The sequence below is a fragment of the Tigriopus californicus genome, chromosome 1 (assembly GCF_007210705.1).
Source record: "Tigriopus californicus strain San Diego chromosome 1, Tcal_SD_v2.1, whole genome shotgun sequence".
NCBI classification, from domain to species: Eukaryota; Metazoa; Arthropoda; class Copepoda; order Harpacticoida; family Harpacticidae; genus Tigriopus; species Tigriopus californicus.
Window position 1 is genome coordinate 12,433,062 of NC_081440.1, and position 10,050 is coordinate 12,443,111.

Below are 10,050 nucleotides of genomic sequence, written 5' to 3' on the forward strand. Positions count from 1 at the left end.
GTACAGAGTTAGCATCGTGACTTAAACGTGTGATATATCCAACCACACATTTGAAAAGCTTTACCCACCTTCAACTGGATATGCTCATCAAACTTTCCATTATTTTGGAGGACTACACCTAGATCTTTCATAGATGAGACCTGTTCAATATCTTTACCTCCATTATCTACGAATGGAGTATTTAAAGGAGTTGACCCAAACGTCATTGAGCGGAATTTCATTCCGTTCAGGGCCATATTGCTCTCAGTTACCCATGAGTAGATTTGATCAAAGTCCTTTGCAAGGCTACTGCAATCTTGGCCATTCCTACTAGAAACTAACTTTGTATCGTCAGCATTAGAAGAGAGACTGGCAGTAACACTAAGCTTTTGAAGCGGGGCAACGAATATTATAACAAAGGAGGGGCCCTAAGATGGAGACCTGGGGAACACCTGACTTGACATCATGTGTGTCACTAAGGGATCCCTCGACCTTATTTTTTTGCTTCCTATTCTGAATGAAACTTCTTATCCAATTGAGAACCTTGCTTTGGATCCCAATGCCGTGAAGTCTATTCAACAAAAGGCCATGATCTACTTTATCAAAGGCCTTGGCAAAATCAAGATAGAAAACATCAACTGACTCCTGCCTTTCCCCTCCCTCAGTGACCTGCTCTAAATGCTCAATCAGTTGGGTAACCGTGCTAAAATGTGCTCGGCACCTATGCTGGTTAGGAGGAAGGACGTCATTGACCTCAAGAAATTCAACAAGTTTGGACTTCATGATCTTCTCAAACACCTTCGCAATATTCGAAGTGAGAGAAATCGGCCTGTAATTACTGGGGAGCGACTGATCTCCCCCTCTAAAAGTTGGAACAACGTGAGCTATCTTTAGTGAAGATGGAAACTTGCCCTGATCCAAAATGCAACGCATCAAGTACGAGAAAACAGGATCAAGAACCAGTGAGCATCTCATCAGAAACTGAGACGTCACGCCATCAGGACCAGGAGAACTTGAAAGCCTCAAGTCCCTTATGGCCTCTAAAGCATCTTGATCTGTGACTACAAGATCATCTAAAAGCTCAATTTGACTGACCTTGTCAATCTCAACAGACTCATCTTCAGAGCAATGAGCTGTTGCTTCTGAACTCAGTGGGGTTGAAAACACACTGGAGAAATGATCTCCAAGCATGTTAGCTATAGTTTCTACATTGTTAATGGCTTCCCCATCAATCTCAAAGGCCCAACAGAGTGTTTCATTTTTGTCTTCGACCTGACCTCCTGAACCACTTTACTCTCAGTTTGTAAGTGGTCATATTCGATGGAGGCCTTAATCTTACCCTGAACTACGTCCAACTTTTTTTGGAACCACCCACAATTACTGGATTTGACGTGATCTTCAGCCTTTTTGATAATGTGCAACTCTTTTTGAACAAAGTCTTCCTATATTTTGGATTTTTTGTCCGTGTCCCACCTTTTGGAACACATTCAGAGATTCCTAAACTGGAGCAAACTTCTTTAAAAACTGAAACTAATTTATCAATGGCTGCATCAATGGCCGATTCTTGTTTCAGAATTGAAATCCGGTCAAGTTCTTCTAATCTTTCTATAATCAACAGCCTATGTTCATCTTTGAACTTAGCCAGACCGACTGTTTTGACCGGTTTTACTCGACCCTATGTCAAGAACATGATGATCTGACAGATTATTAGGTGTCACATGGACATAATGAATCAGATGTTACGAATTGCGAAAAAAGTTTATTTTGCCTCTAAATTTGACATGTGAAGAACCAGGAAGTTCTAAGAGTAACGTAATAACGCAGCCTGATTTAAGGCGCTGTGTACCATCGAATCTAGTTTTGGGAACTTTGCATGTTAAAAAAAATGTAAAAGTAGAACGAAAGAGCAAAGATGAATACCTTTGGAAAGAACGGAGTTCCACGGATATAATCGTCTACAGTTTAGTAGATGGAAATGTATCAATTAAGAAGCTTCTCGGTCACCTGTTTCCAAATGCCTGCGACTGCTTGATCAATCAGTGGAGAAATAATGCCGAAGTAAAATTCACTTCCTCTCAGGAGGCCCTGATGCCCTTCAATGGTATCCAAACAATCGACCCCCTAGACGATTCGGTGATTTGTCTATTCAAGAGGTTGTAAGGTAAATCTTTGACAACAAGGAAACTGAGAGGGTAAAAATAATATGAATCTATTATTCAGATTAGGAGAATACAAAATTTGCTTTTGCGATTGGTGAGCGATGATGTGGTACGTTAGGTTGCGATAAAAGTCATCGGATGTGTCTAGAATGAATAGGTCTGTGTGGTAATCCTCCGGGTGGTCCACCACTGACAATGGCCACAGATCACGGAGACAGTTTGATCTGTCAGGTTAATGGTAAAAGCATTGCTCTTGGAATATGGCATGGAACAACCGTAACAAATGAATGAGTCCAGAGGAGAGTTTTGGAACAGATCAACTAGAGGAATGGAGCAATTAAAACGCTGGTCATTCTGAATTTGATTCAAAAACGATCGAAGAAAGCTCCCACTGAGATCAGAAGTGGCTCGATCTTCGTCATCCGATAACCAATCTGCAGCTTCGAGATCACAGGCTTCGGCAATTTCATCTTCGAAATAAGACGTTCGACTTTGATCTTGAGGCTGGCAGGTATTGCTAGGCTGAAGAATCTCCAGGTCACTTTTGATAATCAATGTTTCGTTTGAACTATGAGCGAGATTGTGGGATTTTTTAATACTGACTGCATGCTCCGAAGACCGCACTAATAGCGAACCCTGAGAACACGTCTTGAGCAAGGACTCGTTATTTTCCAAGTCTGAGAGACCGCTTTCCAACTCATTCTCTCCATGACCCGAGGATTGGATAGGATTGATATGTGAGAATCGGCCACGGACACGGGTCGAGTCTCGCATTCCTGAATAACGGGCAAAGCTTTCTTGGAGCGGGTTCATCTTCAATATCACTAGTCACAGATGAAGTCATGCTGGCAGCGGTTGAAGAGGAGGCGGTGCTTAAGGTTGAGCTGCGACGTTTGATTGAATCTTGGCTCTTCTTTCGAGAACGCATCCGTTTACGGCGGAGGTCTGAAATGTTTTGACGCATGTTGCAAAAGTCACTTTAACCAGGGAAGATGAGGGTAAGCCGCGGCCCGGGAATTTCTCTTCCCAATGGGTGGGTAGGTTCATTTTCAATTGAAGGAGTTCTTCATGAGACTGCTCGACACGCTCTTTCAATGAAGGTATCATGGCACTGCTTCGCTCATCCTCGGAACACTGTTCTCCTTGGGGCGGACTGGCACATTTCACGGGCAGGGGGTCGGCCCTGGTCCGCTTCTAGACGGCCGCAGCCTGAGGTGGAAGCGGGTGTGTCATCATCGGAGGTGACGGTGAACTACTCTCAGGTGAAGAGGCGAGGAAGATTCCGAATCGAATAATAAACGCGAACTGGCGGTCAAATCCGAGTTGGTGAACCCACCGTAGCCGTGGCAGCACCCGCATGAGTAGCGGCATTAGCGGGTAGAAGACACATCATCTTGAGACTAGATTAGATATGCAATCATGGGGTAAAATTATCCAACGATCCTGTAACAATGGAGCTATTATTATCTTTTAGATCTTATGCTGGTTGGAACAAAGGCACAATTCTTTGTGACAAAAAATGACGAATCCAAGAGCAGATTCGGCCCGTGGGTTGGGACGGTTGGGACGAATCCATCTCTCTCGTTAACCCGAGACTCACCTGATGATATGTAGCACTAGTAAAGGGATATTTTTCTCTTCGCTCTAACAAACTCGAATTGTGGACAATGCCAAGGCCCATTCAATCCCTTTTTTGTCCGTTAAAATGGAGTCTGGTCCGTCTCCGTCGTCTGTTGTGGCTTCAAGTCTTGTCCGCTCTCCCGTACGCAGTCAGTCAGTCCTTGGAGGGTGGTGAGCCGTGAGACGGCGAGGGGCACGGAATCGTTGGTGGTGGGTGGTGAATGGTGGTGGTGGATTGGGACCATTGAGACCCAGATGGTGGATGGTGAGTGAGCAGAGAGCCGTGTGCTCGAGCGGGGCCACCACAAGCAAGGCGTCCGTCCACTCTCAAAGGGACGAGGAAGGATAAAGGGGCGTGAGGGATGAGGCGGGATTTGAGAGTTGGGAATCGCGAGATTCAAACGTGCGAGCCTGAGAGAACCACTTCTGGCAATAGTCATGAAAGATCCCGGACATGCATTTTTTAAAATCTGTTTTCGCTCAATTTATGTGGTAGATAACACATCTATTCAGATATGTTTGGACAATGCGCCAAGTTGTATTTTTGGGTGGCGAGGAGGGGAAGTCAGATTTGAACAATTTTAACAGGATTTCAGCTCTACCCAAAATCAAACGGGCCAAGACCAAATATTATATCAAGCTTAAGTAGCAACAAATAGACGAATTGCAATCGTTAATGCTAACATTAGTACGGACAGTAAAGCTTTTTCATTCCGAATTCAACTATTTGTTTCTTCTTCTTACTGCGGTCAAGTCGAATTCATAGTAATTTCCTTTCCTTTCATTGGGAAATAGGCCAATGAACACTAAATTTCATAAACATATTCAATTCCAAAGTATTTCAAACACTCTAGGCTTGCATTCTGAGCTTGCCAACAAGGACTAGTTTGCCTTTTAAACAAAATTATGGTTTCGGAATGTACCCTTGAGCATGTGGCGCCAGCTTGACGAGATGGCGAAAAGCTGAAGGTTGCGTTTGTTGTACTAGCTATCAAAGATTTTAAGTTAGTATATAACTTCAATCACTAATTTCCGAACAGTTATATTCACTGCATGCCTTAACAACAAATGTGAAATATATTTTAATGTGTCAATTTTCATTGCTTTTATTGTCATAATAACCCATAATATTGCCCATGAACGAGGGTAAAATGTGCATGTAGTGACTACATATGCATAAATTAAGGTGCGTTTCTTTGCAAAAAAATATCCCAAAATCTTTCACAATTTTCACCATTTCAATGCCTTCTTTTGTTCTTTACACGAGTTTAAGGAATATAGGAATATAATGCTGTGAATGGTAAGATGAGTCGAACCGAGTCCAGACACCAACTCATTCGGTAACTCGACCAAGCACTAGTCCAAAGCGTGAGGAGAATATCACAGGATTCTTCAAGTCTAAGTCAGCGTTGCTGCTTTCAGCGTTGTCGCTTTTCACGATTGGTACATGTTTATGAGAATAAGAAAAATCTTCAAAAAGCTTGCTTTGTTTTGTGATTTCGATTTCACATTTGTTTCTGCATGGATGAAAGGAAGTGTCTATTGTCATTTTGGTATTGTGATATACTCTCAATAGCGATAGGACGTTGACATCCGTGTGATTCATTTGGTCTTGAAGTCTACTGTTTGGCGTTGCTAATTCACAGAACTGAGTTCATTGGTTGGCAATTGGGTTGTTGTGATGCTGTGTCAAATTCTGCTGGCAGAAGAAGAAGGATTTTAAAGACAAAGTCACCGAACCTGAACCAAGAACGGAAAAAATAAAATGACCCAGGGTGACGTGAAGAGCGTTCATTATGTTGGCAATAGGAAAAAGAAGGCCAAGTTGTTACGATGTTGCTATGAAGGAATAATGCTCTAAGGCAAGAGCAATGGGTCTCATTCATTTTGTTGCTTAAACAATGACTTCCTTCGTAACCTTGTGATTTTTCCATACTTTTTAAAATAACTTTAGAAAGTAAGAAAACTGTTCAGGATATCAGTGCAGCCAAAACTGACTTCCATTTCAATTCGATCAAACGTGATGGGTGTCGCTTAAAATAGTGAACTTTATTGTTTTTTTTTCCGCTCAAGTTCAGAAAAATTAAACTCCATATGAAAACTATGGTATGGGAATTTTTGTAGACTTTTTGCTTTCTGGTCTTGTGAAGCAATAATTACTTCCTTTATTACAATTGATTTGGCTTAGTGGGAAATCCGTAGGTCAAAACAGAGCTTTTTGACCGATATTTCTTTGCTGTCTGCAAAAAAAAGAATGAATTTGCGGATAATATGGCCTGTGCAATGTTCAGTTCTTTGACGAAATAACAATCAATTTATGAACTGTTGCATGAAACAACTGACCTCAGTAGCCAGCCCAAAATGAAGAATTGAGATTCAGTTATTTAAAAGAGGACTACGAAAATGACGAGGAAACTCTGAAGGTTTGTTTGAATGACTTTTTGAGTACTCTGTCAGAGACGTTAATCGAAAAAGGCTGATTCAATCCTCTTTAGGACCATGTACAGGATGCGAGAGCAAATCCTGAACACTCAGTAGAATTTGGATTTCCCGCTTTCTAGAATAGCTAGAGATCTACGGTTTCTTTTGATGGAAAGAGGATTAACTTGGTGATCTATATCACAAGGGGATCTTTCTGGTAAATTAAAAATGGCGTCTGAATTGGCAAAGAAACATCAAATTTCTGATTTGATCTATGCTGGAGTCTGAATTTCAGGTATATTCAAGGTTATCAACGTCAAGAGAAGCACTGCCAATGCCATGAAGAAGACATTGCATGACAAGGGATATCTGAAGTCTAAGCCAGGAGACAATCTTCACAATGCAACCATAGCCTCTGTGCGCTGCATGCAAATGTTTTACGTTTAGCACTTCAGAGGGCGCTTTGTCACTCAGCCTCTACCAAATAGAGGGCCGATTGGGCCGATTCCTTTTTTATTGGATTATTTCCGTTTGTGTTGTCTTTGGGTAATTCTATTAAAATCTTATGCATAATTAGTGACCTGAGTTACATAATTTCCGGAAAAGAAATTGCGTTCAAGGCACGGCACTAGTACTTTATTTACCAATCTACCGTGCCTCTTCCCGTTTTCTTTGGGCTCAGTGAAGTTGGAAATAAGGTACCTATTTGCTGCTCAAGACATTGAGGGCATTTTGCACCAGATTAGCCTCTTCTCCTTCATGGCTGTGATCAGCAAGTGTCTGAGAATCCTGATATAGCCTTTCATGACCAAGTAATCCCTCTCTACCTTCCTCAATATGGTCTCAGACACCTTCAGCTCTTTGAAACTTGATGTTTCTTTGCCAATTCAGCGATTTTTGATTTTATCAAAAAGATCACCAAATGTTGATGATGAGCAAGTTTATCCTCTTTCCCACAAAAATAGATGTTTAGCAATCTGTGGTGAACCAAAACACCATCAGTAGCAAGATTGGTGACCAGAGATTACATCAAGTTTTGCAATTTAGGCACAAAATGGCTAAAAGTTGTTGCAGATAAACCCTCATTTTGTTACTCATGATTGAACTTAAAATTGGGAATTCCAAAAAGTTACCATCTTTCAATTTTGTCCTGTTCTTTAGGAGAACCGAATTTCTCTAAAACCTAATATGCAAATGGAATCTGTGGTTATGGCTTGAGATTTGCTTATTGGTCAGATGGAGTTTTCCCTGTGGCTCGGAGTATGATGCAACTAGTTTCTGAAATGTGATTCATTTGCAATCTACTAGTGCTGGGGGGAGTTCGGTAAAAATCGGACTTGTACAAGTCCTCTGATTTTTTACTATTTGCCGGACTACCCGAGTCCAGCAAACTAAAGTCAGGTCAAGCAAAAAGGCTCGTCTTTCAATAAATTTCAATAAATTTCCAATAACAAATCCGACCAACTCCTGCAAAATCCAGTAAAAGATTCGAATATACTCGGACTTGAGTCCAGACTTGCCCCAGCACTGCAATCCACCATCAAAGGAGCACAGCACAGTATCATTTTTTGACAAAATACTTGACTTGAACATCCAAAACTTTGACCCTGAAAATGACAGAGTGCCCAAAATCTGAATTTCCTGCTTTACCTCTTGACAAATTTTGTCAAAGAACCACAAAGGATGTAATATTGCTTGGCCCCAAGAGGTTCTCTGATTATTACTGATCCTCCAATATTGTCTGAGATTGCTGAAAAAGTTGACACACTTATATTTGGTTTTGAAATGTTGCTTTGGGACTTTGACTATGGGTCAGGGTTTACAAAGGTCAAACCGTTGGCTGTGGGTAAAATATCATACATTTCTTTCAAAAAATATGTTTTTTACTTCTTTCTATTTATATAATAGTTGCAGAGAGAAGTTGTTTTTAGTCATTAGTCATCGAATCAAGTTACATGTTCTTTTTTATCATTTGTCCATTGCAATCATCACCTCTTAAGGCAAATCTGGGCCCCAGTTGAAGCACTACCAATTAACAAACTACAACATAAATTCATTTGCAATAACATGAATTAGGGCCGAAAAGGAAACTTATTCCATTGTGATAAACACAAAGATTATAATTCGAGCTTCATCAATTTTGTTGTACAAACTATTCAGTGAACTGGCAAGTTGCTCAATTTTGGACTGAGTTTACATGTATTAGTAGTCAATAGCACATATGACAGCACATTTTTTCATGCATTTCAGCATTATATCAGTGCAATTGATACAATCATAAGTCTAGGTGGTTTTTCTTCAATTTATGAACCAAGTTAGATATAGATTCTTCAAGGGGAATTACTCAGATGACATCAAAGCTATATGATGAACCAAGGACACCAAAGCTTAAGAGTCCCTGGATGAACCCATGGAAATCTATGGATGAACTCCAATAAATCAGTAAGCAGTTAAATCAGGGAGGATCAGGCACGGCTCTTCGCTTGAATGTTGCGTGCTTTTTCGTAATGTCAGTCTGCGTATGGTGTCCTGGAGACGCAGGCCTATTGATACCGTTTTTTGAATAATGACATCAATTTTGATGGTAATGGTCTGAAGAGTTACTGCTTATGAAGAATTGATAATCAACGTGCCATGAGAAGGCCAAAAAGATTACCAATTTTATGTCGGTCATAGTCAATTTGATTGTCAAGTAGAAGTATAACGTAATCATATGTTCCTTGACATACAAAGTTTTGATAGAATGTCCCCTCCTCAAATAACAAATCCATATTTTCATCCATTGCATGATTAGTTATATTAAGCAAGTTGCTAATTATTGTTACCTAATAACGTCAAAAACTTCTGTTTAGATGATCTTAGCAAATCTATGGTGTAATACTATTATGCTACGATTTTTCAATTCATAAACCAACGATATTGAGCCTAAGACCTGACCAAACTAAAAAGAACTGTAAATCATGACTTCACAATAAATTTTATTGCTAATGGCACTTTTTCTCTTAGATTTGAATAATCAACAAGGATTTGCCAAGCAGAGTACAATTATGTGTCCTATTGTTGGAGTAAATTAATGCTTATGCTCTTTCATTTGTCAAGACTACCAATATTTGAGATTTGAGCATTCACTGGCAAAATAAGCCAACATTAAGGTTGACTTAATGGAAGAAATTTAATGTGTCTATTCAAGGATACCTGTAATAGGTTAAGGTCTCTCTGGTCTATTCAAGCCTTGCAGACGTGAAGTTTTTCTTTCCAATAAATTTTCGGGTTGTCAAGGCTCGCCTCCTAACGTTACTAAACCGTATAAGTCCTCTATAAGTTTCTAAAAAGTGACTCATTCAACAAGAGTGTCTAGTTGAGGTGCGTGTTTTATGTACTCCATTTTCTTGAGGTACGTAGTGACGTCACAGGTGGTAGTAGCGGGCAGACAGGTTGTTACCACAGATCAAATAACGTCATCATATCATCTGTAGTTGTTACTACACTGCCGTCTTTGAGTTAAAGATATTTCTTCCCAGGAATTCTTTAAAGACATCCTTGATTTCTTCATATTCAGAAGGAAATCCCGCTATAATGTTGTAAGCCATCACGCAACATGATATTTTGCTCTCAATTCATTGATTCCTCATCAGATGTTCCCACAGTAGCTTTTCATCCCCCTCCCCAACCCACCCATCCCCATTCGTAAGTAAAATAAAATATTCCTGAATGACATATCCGCCTCCTCCCACCCTAATCTTGGCCATTATCTCCGACCAGTAAACGGACTCCTCATCGCTTTCATCATTGGGCCACAACTCGTCAGCTGACCGAAGAGGTTATTGACTACTCAGCTGAACTGCCGAACAGAAATTAAGGATGAGGACCT

At 40.4% G+C, this 10,050-nt stretch overlaps 1 long non-coding RNA gene across 2 annotated transcripts; it reads right to left on the bottom strand.

The window, feature by feature from the left end:
- Positions 1–2,172: 2,172 nt before the first annotated feature.
- On the bottom strand, positions 2,173–4,517 carry LOC131877561 (uncharacterized). Of its 2 annotated transcripts, XR_009372898.1 has the most exons (3): positions 4,503–4,517; positions 3,739–4,169; positions 2,173–3,581 (listed from the first exon to the last, which is right to left on the bottom strand). It is a non-coding gene; the product is annotated as an uncharacterized LOC131877561 (long non-coding RNA). The 2 variants fall into 2 exon arrangements; XR_009372895.1 differs by lacking the exon at positions 4,503–4,517 and having other exon boundaries at positions 3,739–4,359.
- Positions 4,518–10,050: the final 5,533 nt, after the last annotated feature.